The following is a 13,778-nucleotide window of genomic DNA, read 5'->3' as shown; positions in this document are numbered from 1 at the left end:
GCACCCTTGTTGTGCCCAGTTGGCCTTCCCTTTTTATTCTTTTTTTTTATTTATTTTTCCTGTTTCCAGAACATTCTTCAGTTCAATTGATTTTAATCTTGAATTATTAAGTTTAATTATGTTGCTTAGTTTGATCTGTTTCACTTCAACTTTAGGTGCTTGGATTTGTTTGTTAACAAGCTCAAACGAAACTTGGGCCACTCAATTTCCACTGGACATCTAACAAGATTTAACTAAAAGCAAAATAGAACAAAATAATAATGCAAAACAAAGTAAAGCAAGATAAGATGAAAACAACAGCACACATATCAATATTACTTATCCATACATATATATATATATGTGTGTGTGTGTGTGTGTATAAAGTTAGTGTCTACATAAGCAAAATTAATCAAAATCTATGCAAAAGCCAAATAAAATATTATAGAAACCAATCCATTTAGGTATAAGAATTATAATAGAAATAATGGATAGGTTTCTAGATTTTAATTCAAGAATAATGACTATAAAATTTAAAAAATTAAACAATTAGGCTAAGTCACATATAGGCTTTTAACAATTGCATGAAAATAGGCAAAATCTCTAGGTAACAAAAACTTGTCTTTTGCTTGTAAAAGTCCTTAATTTTGAAACTAAGCAAAATCTCTAGGTAACAAAAACTTGTCTTTTGCTTGTAAAAGTCCTTAATATTGGTATCAATTTTATTACAAGATTTTTTTTTAGTTTTTGCTAAAATTTATTTTGTGTTTTTTTATAGAATTAAAGGTACAAATTAAAATGAATATAAAATTTACACATAAGCATTAGATTCACAATTTGTTAGATTCATATATATTCTGTTTCTAAAACAGAAAAATGAAAACAAAAAGCAATCAGGCAAGCTAACTATATATATATATTGATTATTTATTTGTAACTTTACTTTTCCTCTTCCAATTTTTTCAAAATAAAAAATTATATATTTTGGTTCATTTTGCCGTAACATGCTATAAATAAACAGAGAGAATAAATGTACTTCCTTAGGTGTAATGTAAGGGACAGGTTAATTAGCATTTAAAGGTAGGTGCTTCTTCGCCTTTTACACTTTTTCTTTTCATGTCCTTCGTTGTAAATGACAAGAGATATCTTTTCCATATTGAAACTTTTCTTTGTGATTTCTTCTCCCCACCAAATAATATATATATAAAGACATGCCTTGCCACGTCTTGTTATATATTACATGCGCTAGTTTGTCTAATTACTTGTCTTATCTTATAAAATTGATTAATATTAAGCAAAATCAAGAAAAATTTGTGCAAAACCTATGCATTAATTAGCCAAATAAAATATTATACGAAACCAATCTATTTAGGTATAAGAATGATGATAGAAATCATAGATATGTTTCTAAATTTTAATTAGTGAATAATGATTAAAATTTAAACCCTAAACAATTGCATGAAAGGAAACAAAGTCTCAAGGTAATAAAAACTTGTCTTTTGCTTTTACTAGTCCTTAATATTAGTATCAATTTTATTTAAAAGCTTTTTTTATGTTTATTTTCGCTAAAATTCATTTTGTGGTTTTTTTTAAAGAATTAAAGGTAGTTGTTGACTTACTACAAATTAAAATGAAGATGAAGTTTACACATAAGCAAGAGATTCACGATTTGCAAGATTCATGTATATATTCTCTTCCCAAAAGGAAAAACGAAAATAGAAAACAACTAGGCTAGCTAGTTATATTTATTGATTATTTTATTTATAACTTTACTTTTTCTCTTCCAATTTTTCCAAAATAAAAAATTCTATTTTTTGGTTCATTTTGCTGTAACATGCTATAAATAGGTACAGAGAATAAACGCACTTCCATAGGTGTAACGTAAGAGATAGGTCCATTAGCATTCAAAGCTAGGTGCTTCTTCACCCTTGACACGTTTTCTTTACATGTCCTTAGTTATAATTGACGAGGATATTCCTTCCATATCAAAACTTTTTGCTATGATTTCTTCTCCTCACCAAACCTGCTACACTTATATATATATCTATCATTTTCCTTTCATATCCCATCTTTTTCAAAGAAAGCAAAAGAGAGGAAAAAAATGACATCAAATTTCGTTAAGGAAGAGCCTTATGGCCCTGATTTGATCAGTAGGCTTCCTGACACACTCTTGTCTGAGATTGTATCACAGCTACCAGTTGATGAAGTTGTAAGAACAAGTATCTTATCAAGGCGGTGGAAAAGCTTATGGAGGTATGTTTCTCGTCTAGATTTTGATCCAAAACGAATGATGAAACCAAGCAAACGTATTCTTTATCAGGAAAAAAAGAACTCGCATAGCCATGGAATCGATAATTGTTTGAACCATGATGTAGAGAAAGAGCTTTTCCATGCTGTTATGATGATTGACAAGGTATTGTTTTCTCATAGATGTAACTTGACTAGTTGCAAGATCATTCATTTTCCTGATAGCTGCAAATATGGTCAGCTTAAAAAATGGATTGAATTTCTTGTATCAGAGAAAGGGATACAAGAGCTAGCTTTCACTTGTGAGGAATTCCCTTTTCAGCAAAACGTTATGGGCAGATTTACTGATTTAAAATTGAGTTTGCCATCAGGGATTTTCTCTGGTACAACTTTGCATGCACTTGAGTTGACACATTACACACTTGAAAACGACTCCCCATTTGATCATTGCCATAATCTTCGAACCTTGAAACTTAAATGGTTGTTTCTTACAACTGAAACCCTTGATGGAATCATATCTAGTTGTGCTTTTTTGGAGCATTTGAGCCGTTCCTTTTGTATCGGGTTGGATCGAGTTTGGATTGTTAGTGATAATGTTAAAACTGTGGAGCTAGAGTACTTGGACGTGCAAGAAATATACTTATCAACAATGTCCCTTGGTGTTTTGGTGCTTGATACTTTAAAATGTCCACCCAAAAAATTGGTTATCAATGCCCCAAAGCTTAAGGTGTTTTGTGCATATTGCAATGGCGAAGAGGAAGGTCCACACCATTTTCTCAAAGATCATGAACTTGTGAAGGTTGCAGAAATTCTAGAGCATTGCTGTGGTCTCTAAGTAAGCATTTTCACTAGCTGTTTTGTTTTTACTGAATTACACTATATTTCATATAATATCATATATGATCATATGAATGAATTGTTTTTGTTGGCCTTAGAGACCTGGAAATGATCAAAGTTATAACTTAAAGGATGACTCAAGCTTGTTTGAAAATTCATGGACGCTATCAATTGACTTGGATTTGAACAATATGAGAGAAGTGTTGATTCTTTCTGTCGTTTTACGAGTATGCCCCCATCTGAAGCAACTTGAAATCAATATACGGGTATGCCATTGCCAATTATATTTATCTTAATCTTGAGAAGTTAATTTATACAAAAAATTTTCTATTGAAATATATATATTATCTTCTAGATTAAAGCTTAATTGAATGAAATGCATTTTGGTTTGTGTATTTTTAGGACATAGATTTCGAATGGAAGGGAGCAACCTCAAATCATGGTACTCAAAATTGCTCGTTGCCTTACCCGGAGTCCATGTTTTGGGATAAAAGGGAGCTATGTGATTGTATCACGCATAGCCTAAATGTAGTATGCATAAATGGATTTAATGGAAAGGAGAGACAATTGGAATTTGTTAGGCATCTTATAACAAAAGTTACTGTGATGAAGAGAATGAATATCTGCTTTGATGATAGTTGTTCAAGAGAAGGAGTTGAGGCAACACTTGAGTTATTATTATTGCCAAGGTCCTCCATCGATATTTCTATAGTCTTGAAACCAAGCCCTGAATTTGTATCAACCGGGAACGGTGCAAATTTTGAAACATGGATCTCAACCCTTAAATAGTTTTATATATGTTTGCAATATTGATTCTCACTGAGACTACCAATTTATATTTGTAGTTACAACTTCTGAACTCTTATGTGTAATGTTAGAAATAGTATCAGATTGTGCCATCATGATCTATTTAGACACATGAGAACACGATTGGTATTGATTTCATCGCTATATATGTCTCATTACATCGAATATGTTACTATGAAAACTTTGACATAGATGATGTATGCTCTCAAACAATACTTATGTTTGTTTTAAAATAATAATAGTTTTGATTATGATAAAATGATCAAATTTGCTTGAACTTAAGTGATCCTTCACTACAAGGAAACTGATTTTTTTCGATGAAAAAAATTTTGTTGACATCATTTCGTTGGAAATTTCTAATGGAATTTTGACAAAAATTTCTTTTGACTTTTTAATTTATATTTTAAAACATTTAAATGTATTTCATAATGGCATGTTTTTGTTAAAATTTTTAATGGTAAACATGAATGGGAATTACTCTTGATTGTCATATTCTATGAAACTTAAAATTACAAAATGGCATGAGATCGATCTTTGATGTACCGTCAACTAACTTGTAATGAATTCCTTAGAGATGAATTTATAAATGGAGTTAAAGAATTCATTGATTTTGCATTTGCTAACCCTACATTTATGTGGGAGAATAAGATGAGATGCTTTTACACTTGGTGTAGCAACAATAAGTTTCTAAATTTCAATAAAATGGCAGAGCATATCTTAAAAAAGGGTTTTACTGGTGCTTACACAATATGATGTTTGCATGGGGAACATTATCTTGGACAATCATCAAGAAGTGGAGATAGAGGTGAGCCATATGTTGGTCATGAGGAACATGGGGAATATAAGGACCTTAAAAATGAAGAGGAAATAAAAAATCCATATGCTAAAATGGTTAAGGATGCAATGGTCTAGAAGTTGCTTTCAATTCTAGTCATGATAATGAATCAAGGTTTGTGGAGGAAAATCTAAATCCAAATGCAAGTAGCTTTTACTCCTCATTGAGTTAGGCAGATGAACCTTTGTGGTTAGGTTACACAAAGTACACAACGCTTTTAGTTATGTCACAACTTATAAATGTTAAATCAAAGTTTAATTTGAGTGAATCATGTTTTGATCGTCTGTTGGAGATAATAAAGAATATGTTGACATTAGATGAAACTTTACCTAGTGACTTTTATAGAATGAAAAAGAAGGTGGCAAAACTTGGACTTGAATATATCAAAATTGATGCTTGTAAAAACAATTGCATCTTATTTTATAAGGAAACTGCTGATTTGGAGCATTGTGTGATATGCGGTCATCTTTAGTATAAACTGATGAAATCAAGTGTCAAAAGGCAGAAGAAAATTTCTTACAAGATTTTGCGTTACTTGCCACTTATACCAAGGCTTTAAAGGCTTTATATGTCAGGAAAAGTTGCTAAAAATATGATGTGGCATACGCAAAACCAAAGTGATGATGGAGTGCTTAGACACCCTGTTGATGGTGAGGCTTGGAAACACTTCAACCGAACACATGAGTTACTTGTAATGGAACCCCAAAATGCCATATTAGAGTTATGTACTGACTGTTTCAATCCTTTTGGACTAACTATGAAACCTTATTTAGTTTGGCTAGAAATGCTCACTGTGTACAATTTACCTCTATTGATGTGTATGAAACAACCGTATATATTTCTTAATATGGTTATTCTGGGGAAGAAAAGTCCAAGCCAAAACATAGATGTTTTTTTACCGCCTTTGATATATAAGTTGAAAGTATTGTGGATTGAGAGTGTTATGACATATGATGTCTATTGGAAATAAAATTTTCAAATGAGGGCTGCATTATTATCGACAATTAATGATTTTCCTACATATGGTATGTTGTCAGCATAGAGCACTCATGGACGATTATCATGTCCTTATTGCATGAAACGTTCTAAGCCTTTCATATTGGATCATGGTAAGTAACCTTTTTTTTTAATTGTCATCGACAATTCTTGCCACCTAATCATCCTTTTAGGAGGCAAAAAGATAAATTTCTTAAGAAAAGAGTTGAGCGAGACTTCTCAATTCCTCGATTATCAGGTGAAGAAATATTGTCACGGTTAAATTCGCTTACTGATATCCCATTTGGAACAAAATGTGGTGAACAGAAGATTCTGAGTTGCGGTGTAAGTCATAATTGGGTGAAAAAAAGTGTATTTTGGGATTTACCTTATTAGCATACATTTCTTATTTGTCACAATTTAGATGTGATGCATATTTAACATAAGGTATTTGAGAATATATTCAACACAATATTAGATGTTAAGGGGAAGACGAAAGACAACTTAAAGACACATTAAGGTTTGAAGGTGTATTGCAAGCATCTAGAATTTGAATTGGTGGAAAATATTGGAAAATTTTCAAGCCTAAGGTTTCGTACACTTTAAGTAAGGAGGAAAGAAAACTTGTTTGTGCTTGGGTGAAACAATTGAGATTACCTGATAGTTTTGTGTCGAACATATCTCAGTGTGTTAACAAGATTGATTGCAAATTTTATGGGGGTGAAAAGTCATGATTGTTTTTTTTTTTTTGCAACGATTGCTCCTAATTGTCGTTCATGATATGGTGCCTCAATTTATTTGGGATGCGATAACTGAGATATCTCTTTTTTCTAGAGATTTATGCTCAATTGAAATACCTGTAGATCACATGGAAGCTTTGGAAGGAAGAATCTGTGAAACTATATGGAAACTAGAAAAGATCTTTCCTCTCAATTTTTTTGACTCTATGGAGCATTTGCTGATTCATTTACCTTACGAGGCAAAGGTTGGTAGACTTATCCAACATTGATGGATGTATCCATTTGAGAGGTACTATATGTGTTATTTGTTTTCAAATAGATTATTAAAAGAATTTAAGGTACTTATTAAGTTTTATGAATATTATGATGTTTTGGTTTTTGCATGATTTGAAGAAAAAAGTGAAAAATCAAGCCTTTGTTGAAGGATCTATATGCGAGGCTTATATGATTAAGGAAATCTCTTCATTTTTCTCATTGTATTTTGAACCTGCTATGTGAACAAGGCTAAATTGAATGACACGTAATGATGATGGGGGAGACGTGGACTCTTTTGGTCGTCTTTTGATTTTCACTCATCTTAGACGAGCTTTTGGTCCACTAGATAAATCTCAATTTTTAGATAAGGATGAGTTTTATGCAGTTGAGCTATATGTTTTAATGAATTGCGAAGAGATCCTCCCATATGTTAAGTAAGTACCATTCTACCATAAACCCAAATGACTGATCATAAGAATGAACTTAATTTATAAATTGTGGATATGATGATAGGATATTTGATGAAATAGGGAAAAGAGATGTTGTGCATATATCGAAAGATGAATTGGAGAAAGTATGTGATACAAGATTCGTGAAATGGTTTAAAGAATATGTAAGTTTATGTAAATTAAAAGTGAACTTTTAATAACAAATATGCATTACTTATGTAAATTAACCATTCTTGGTCTTGTATTACATCTTGTTAGGTTACAAAATGTAGGGATGAAATTGATCCATGTACACTTGAAATCTCTCTTGGTCCAAGATATATGATAAGATGTTACAAAAGATACTTTGTAAATGGTTTCAAGTTTCACACCCTAGATTATGGGCAAAATCATAAGACAATGAATAATGAGGTATGAATAAAAGGGATTTTTTACAATGATTATGAGCGTAACTTTTATGGTATCTTGGTGGATATAATCGACTTGGAGTATTTTGGTATCAAAAACAGAGTTGTGCTATTTAAGTGTCATTGGTTTGACATTGAAAAAGGTATTAAGGTAGACCCTTTGCATGATCTTGTTGAAATTAAATACAACTTGATTCTTGCTACTAATGAACCATTTGTTTTAGTTGGACAAGCTCACCAAGTTTAGTATGGTAGTTATCCATCAACCAAAAGAGATTGACATGATTAGTGGGCAATATTTAAAACAAAAGCTAAGAATAGATTTCACCTTCCTAGGAGTGGAGATAGAGAAAATGATATTGATTTGAATGAAGAAGTATTCCAAGAAGATGATGTATCTATTCCACTTAATGTTACTCCCTCAAAAAAACTTGATAACACTATAGTTTTAACAAGTGGTGATTATGAAGAGGTTAATCTCTTGATTGAGGATGAAGAAGATGTCATGCAAGGAGATGAAGATGGAAAAGATGACATGGAAGGAGATGAAGGAGAAGTTGAAGCTGAAGATGATGAAACTTTTAGTGGTGATAATGATAATAATGAAAAGCATGAGTTTGCTTATTCTGAAAGTAATTGATGATGGTAAGCATATATGTTATTGGTTTTGTATCTTTTGTTACATAGTTGTTTAACTTAGTTATTAATATTGAAAGATCTTGACATGTTATAAAATTATTATAGTTTATATTTCAATTGTTGAAATGAATACTTTGTAATGACATCTTTTATTGTACACATGATTAGGAATTACTCTTGATTGTTGTAATTTAATGATTTTTATAGTTTGTTTCAATTTGTTAACTTTTGTATATGAATTTTTTATAAATAATATTATAGGAATGATGGTTAAAGGGAAGCATTCAAAATCAAAACCTAGAGCAACAAATGCCTTTGGAATTATGTCATTGCTTGCAAATACTAGTGTGTTTGCTGATCCATTCAGTGAACCATAGATGTAGTAGGTTAATGATGTGCCCTTGGAGTCACCCTATTCGTTGTGTGCATCTGCAGAGCAAGTAGATAATGTGACATCTACTCACGATTCTCAAGGATCCACATCTATTGATTTAGGTGCAAGTGGAGATGGTACATCCTTAAAGTCAAGGGTAAGGGGCCTGGTGTAGGATTACAGACTCTTATAGATCCATTCGAAAGATTGCATGTAACTCCTATTGGAAAGAGGTATGTTATGTTGTATTACAATGATATAGTTATATTCATGATATATTTTACTATGTAATAATTTTCTTTTATCTTGTACAAGTACTTTTTCAAGTGAGAGGTCATGGCTATAATAACAAAGATTATAAAAAATCACTTCAATAGTCCATGGCCGACATGGAAGAAAATCCTTAATGACGTAAAGGAGTTAATGTTTAAAACATTTCAAGTACTATGTTTGTTATTCAATTAAATTAGAACTTTTTGTTTTCAATTAATTTGTATCAATTTTTTATTTACTTTATTATTTTAATGTAGAAAAAATTTGTATGGCCTACAAATCAAGATGTTTTGGTTCGACGGATATTGGATAAAATTTGTTCTGATGGGTTAAGAGACATGCTTTCAGAAGAGAGGAATAAAGCAACGACAGAAGCTAATACAAACAACATTAGGGATTGCAAAGGCATGTCAAGGGAATGGATTACAAATGAAATCTGGGATGCTCTTATCAATACGGTATGGGGTACATAAGAATGGAAAAACAAATAGAGCAAAGCAAGGCAAATCGTTGAATGCCAAAAGAATGAAGCATTTCAAAGCACACTGGCAGTTCAGTTTCATTCGTTGTTCATGCAAAAAGGATGGTTTGAATTAATCGTACTTGGCATTTATATGTATGGTTTTCTTTCAAACTAAGTTTAATTTGTATGTTTAGTAGTTTGACTTTGGTGTTTCCTTACATGTTATTTATATATACGGATTATGATTGAGTATATATAGTTATAAATAAATGCAAGCAATTGAGATGGAACGAGATGTTGGCCTTTTGGAAGTGTTCAAGCTCAAATCTTGACAAGTAAGAACACAATATTTCACAATATGATGTCTCTTTTTCGTTGTTGGACTTGGGTACCTTTTTAGTATAGGTATATAATAGCACATTTAGCTTTATGTTTATATTTGTTTAACATTTTTAGATATTGTGTGTTTATGATGATTTTTAATTGTATGAACTTGACTTTTGAATTTTGTTTTTTAATGCGTGTTTCTCTTATAAATTTTGAATGTGAATTATGGATGTCAATCAATAATTTATTATCGAAATTTTAGTTGGTTGAAAAGGCTTTATGGACAGAACATTATGTTAGAAATTACTAAAGGAATTTCTGTTAGAAATGCATCATTGACGAAAAATTCTTTCGAAAATTTCCAACAGAATTTTTCGTTGGACATGCATTTTCAATGGAAATTTCATGAGAAATTTCCAACAGAATTGTCACGACCCAAATTTCGGGCCGTGATTGGTGCATGGACCCAATGAGCATAGCCACTAAGTCTAAGCAAGCCTATTTATATAACCTGTTCATCAATCTATTGAGTATTCCTAAAGTCACATTCATGATCTCAACTGTAAGTACTTGAATGATATTCTACCATGATCAAATATTCGCATGTGTGTGTATATATATATATATTACCCCAAAATGGTGATAACCATCGTCAACTCATAATGGCGTTACCATTCAAAGTATATATATACATATATATTGTCTAAGAAAAGTATCTTAAAATTTTACATTTTGTTTATCTATATATATAGCATAAAGACACTCGACTTCCAGCGGAGCGACCTTGGCGAAGGTACAGCTATTGAATGCCGAGACACCTACCAAAGAGACGAGTCCACGTGGACACCTTGACCTAGGTTCCAACTACCTCCTGATCTGAAAACATGAAATTGAAAACTATGAGTACGAATTCAGTGAGTAAACATAGGAAGGGAACAAGCAATTGATAAGGAAAATTTAAAAATCATGATGCACTTGTTTTGAAAACAATGCAGTTTAGTTTAATTTCTTCCCTAAACCCCGTGTTTCGAACATTGGTAAATAAACTCTTCATGTTGCAAAGACCCATGCTTAATCATGAAGATAAAAGAGTGAAGAAAAATTATATAAAAAACTGAGCAAGGTAGCAATGTGACAGCACGTTTCTTGCTACAGCAAAAGGCATTCTCAGTTTGCATATATTTTTGTTTTTTAAGTATATCTCCCACTACAGAAGTCCAATTGACATACTTGTTAAGTCATTAGAAAGCTAAGAGGTAGGGCTACGACTTTAATGTTTACCACTTTACCTAGTTCTGACCGGAAGATGGTCAAAATTACAGTCAAAGTGATAGCACTGCACCACCACCCGAGAGTTTCTGGCTGCAGTGAGAATCCATTTTCGCTATAGCCAAATTCCTTGCTGCAATAAACATCAATTTGAAAATACTTAACAACTTTCACTGTTCAACATGCAAGATTCCACATACATTATAATCATGTACTATATTCATAAACTTTCTACTATGCATGTATATACATACATATATATATATAAACACGAATACCACCACCTCCCTCAGCCAACATGCACTCCCCACACGCACATCATTACTGGCATGTGCACTACCCACTCCGCATATGCACAGTTGTAAGTGTCATAACATCGTCATTCGACCGGCATATGCACTGCCCACTCTGCATATGCACGGTTGTAGTTGTCACAACATCGTCATTCAACCGGCATATGCACTGCCCACTCCGCACATGCACAGTTACATCAATTACACAAAATTACTTAGCAATACATATCATATATTGTCAAAAATTTATGGAATTTTGTTAGAAATGCATTTCCAATGAAAATTTTGTCAAAAATTTTCGACAAAAGTTTCAATTTCATTGGAAATTTTCAATAGAATTCCGTGAGAAATGCTTTTCCAACGAAAAATTTTGTTGGAAATTTCTGTCGGAATTCCATGGGAAATGGTTTTCCAACGGAATTGATGGATTATGCACTTTTTTCGATGAAATTTTCTGACGGAATTGTCTGTTGGAAATTTTCGACAGATTTCCAACGGAAAGTTTCGATAATGCTTTTACTGATAGAATTTTCAACTAATTTTTTTGTTAGAAATCAGTCAAAAAAATGAATTTCCAATGGAATTTTAACTTTTTTCAATGAAAAATTCCATCGGAAAAAGCTTGGTTTTTGGTAGTGCTTGATACATTCTTGAAAATTTTAACTCTCATACATTTGCACTTATATAATTACAAGCATGATTATCTTGGTTGTGTGATTTCTTGAAGTTATTAAACTCCCTCACACACACACACTTCATAAATGTCTACAATCTTGAATGACTTAATTGTATAAGTATTAAACTTTCTTGAACAAGGTTTCATAATCTCCCTAACATTCACTCTTGAGATGTTAAAGTTGAAAAATAAGTTCACAAGTGGTGGAGTTTTTCAATATAATTGATCTTCACAACAACAAGGTTATCTCAAGTCAAGAAATTCATTCGCAACTCAATATTTGATTGCAAGGAAAATATGGTCAAAATTACGAATTAAAATGACAAAAAATTTTGAGTAGACAAAGCTCCAACTGATATTAAAGTAAGGCAAATCGATCTAGTGGCCGAATGGGTGAGAAAATATGAAAATATACAGCCATAGGCGATCCCATAAGAGAGGTAGTCGATCTTATGGCTGCTTGGACATGAAATCTGACTTTTGAGAAGCCTTAGCCAATCCTCAGAGAAAGGTAGTCGACTATCCATGCCCAAAAATCAAAAGTGCATGCTCTCGGGAAGAGAATAGAGCAAAGGATGACCATACTCAACTATAGAAGCCTAATTTAAAATTTTGAAAAACCTTAGTTGATCCTAAGAGCATTATAGTCGATCCTAAGGCCTCAGTAATGACTAGATTTATTGCAAACTTGTGTCTAACGTCAAGATTCTTGTCTAATTCATCTCCAACGGCTCTACAACTTCCTCAGCTATAAAAGTTACCATTTGGAAGCATTTCAAAGTGACGACGAAGAAAGAAAAATACTAAACTAGATTGTATTCCTCTCCCCATGTTTTAGAAGCGGAAGCTTTTGAATTCTGATGAAGATGATAATTTCCTAAGGAAACAAGGGAAGAACCTCGATGATTATTGGCTTGATATTGTTTTAGAGGTCCGTTGGTTGATCATCAATTTTTCAGTCCTATCATGTTGTCATCTTGCTTTGCTTTACGGGTTTTTATCCCTATTTTACATGGTTATGTTCTCAAATATGTTATCAATAAACGATAACGACAGGGTAAGAGCTATCTATGAGAAAACTGACGACGGACTTCTCTTTCAAGTCGAACCACTCGTTCGTATTCCTAGAACACACGAACGCTTTTATGGCATCATGCTGGAGCTGTTGGAAAGAAAACCTGTACGAGTCCCAGAGACAAATGAAGTGCTTATTCAACAACTTGATGGGCCTTTGACACAGTATTTACCTTCCAACTCTCGTATAGTTGGTGAGTTTCATGCCTTTGTTTTTTCCTTTTGAGTTGAATGTTTGGGATAACTAATTAGAGAATAGCATTGCCGGAATTAAAGCAGGACTCTCTTACAATGCAGAAAAAGTGATGGATATAAATGATTATCTTTCGACTATGGCTGATGATGTAACCCCTGTTTTCGTGGTATGTTTGTTGTTTTTTAGCTTTTCAGCCTAGGTTTTATACCTCCCAGCTTTATGTTATAATTATTGAATATGGAAAACGTCATGCTTGTTTCTTCTTAAATGTTTGTGCAGGTGGGTGCAATGGTTCGTGGGAAAGTTAACAAGGCTGGCACAGATAATTCTATTTCAAGTAAGTTTTCATGCAAATGGATTGTTTGACTAGTTTTTCATGTGTAAAGACACAAGGATTGATGGAACATAGAAGAATTTTCTTGTACTGATTCAAATGAGTTGGAAATTATTCTTTTCCTTTTACTGATTATACGGTAGATTGTTGAATGAAGAGAAGCTTTATATTTTCGTGCTATTATCTGTTTTTGCAAATTTAAAGACCAAGTGTTGTGATCTTTTGTAATTGATTTAATCAAGTAATTATCATACATATATGGTGCTTAATAAGATGGGATGTTTCTAACTTTTCATGTTATTTCTTCTGATTGAGGATCATACACTTGCA

At 32.3% G+C, this 13,778-nt stretch overlaps 1 pseudogene; it reads left to right on the top strand.

Annotated features, from left to right (window-relative positions):
• LOC18594474 lies at positions 2,081 to 3,877 on the top strand (annotated as a pseudogene).

This window comes from Theobroma cacao, chromosome 7, assembly GCF_000208745.1.
Source record: "Theobroma cacao cultivar B97-61/B2 chromosome 7, Criollo_cocoa_genome_V2, whole genome shotgun sequence".
NCBI lineage: Eukaryota > Viridiplantae > Streptophyta > Magnoliopsida > Malvales > Malvaceae > Theobroma > Theobroma cacao.
This window is presented reverse-complemented; position numbering and strand designations above follow the sequence as displayed.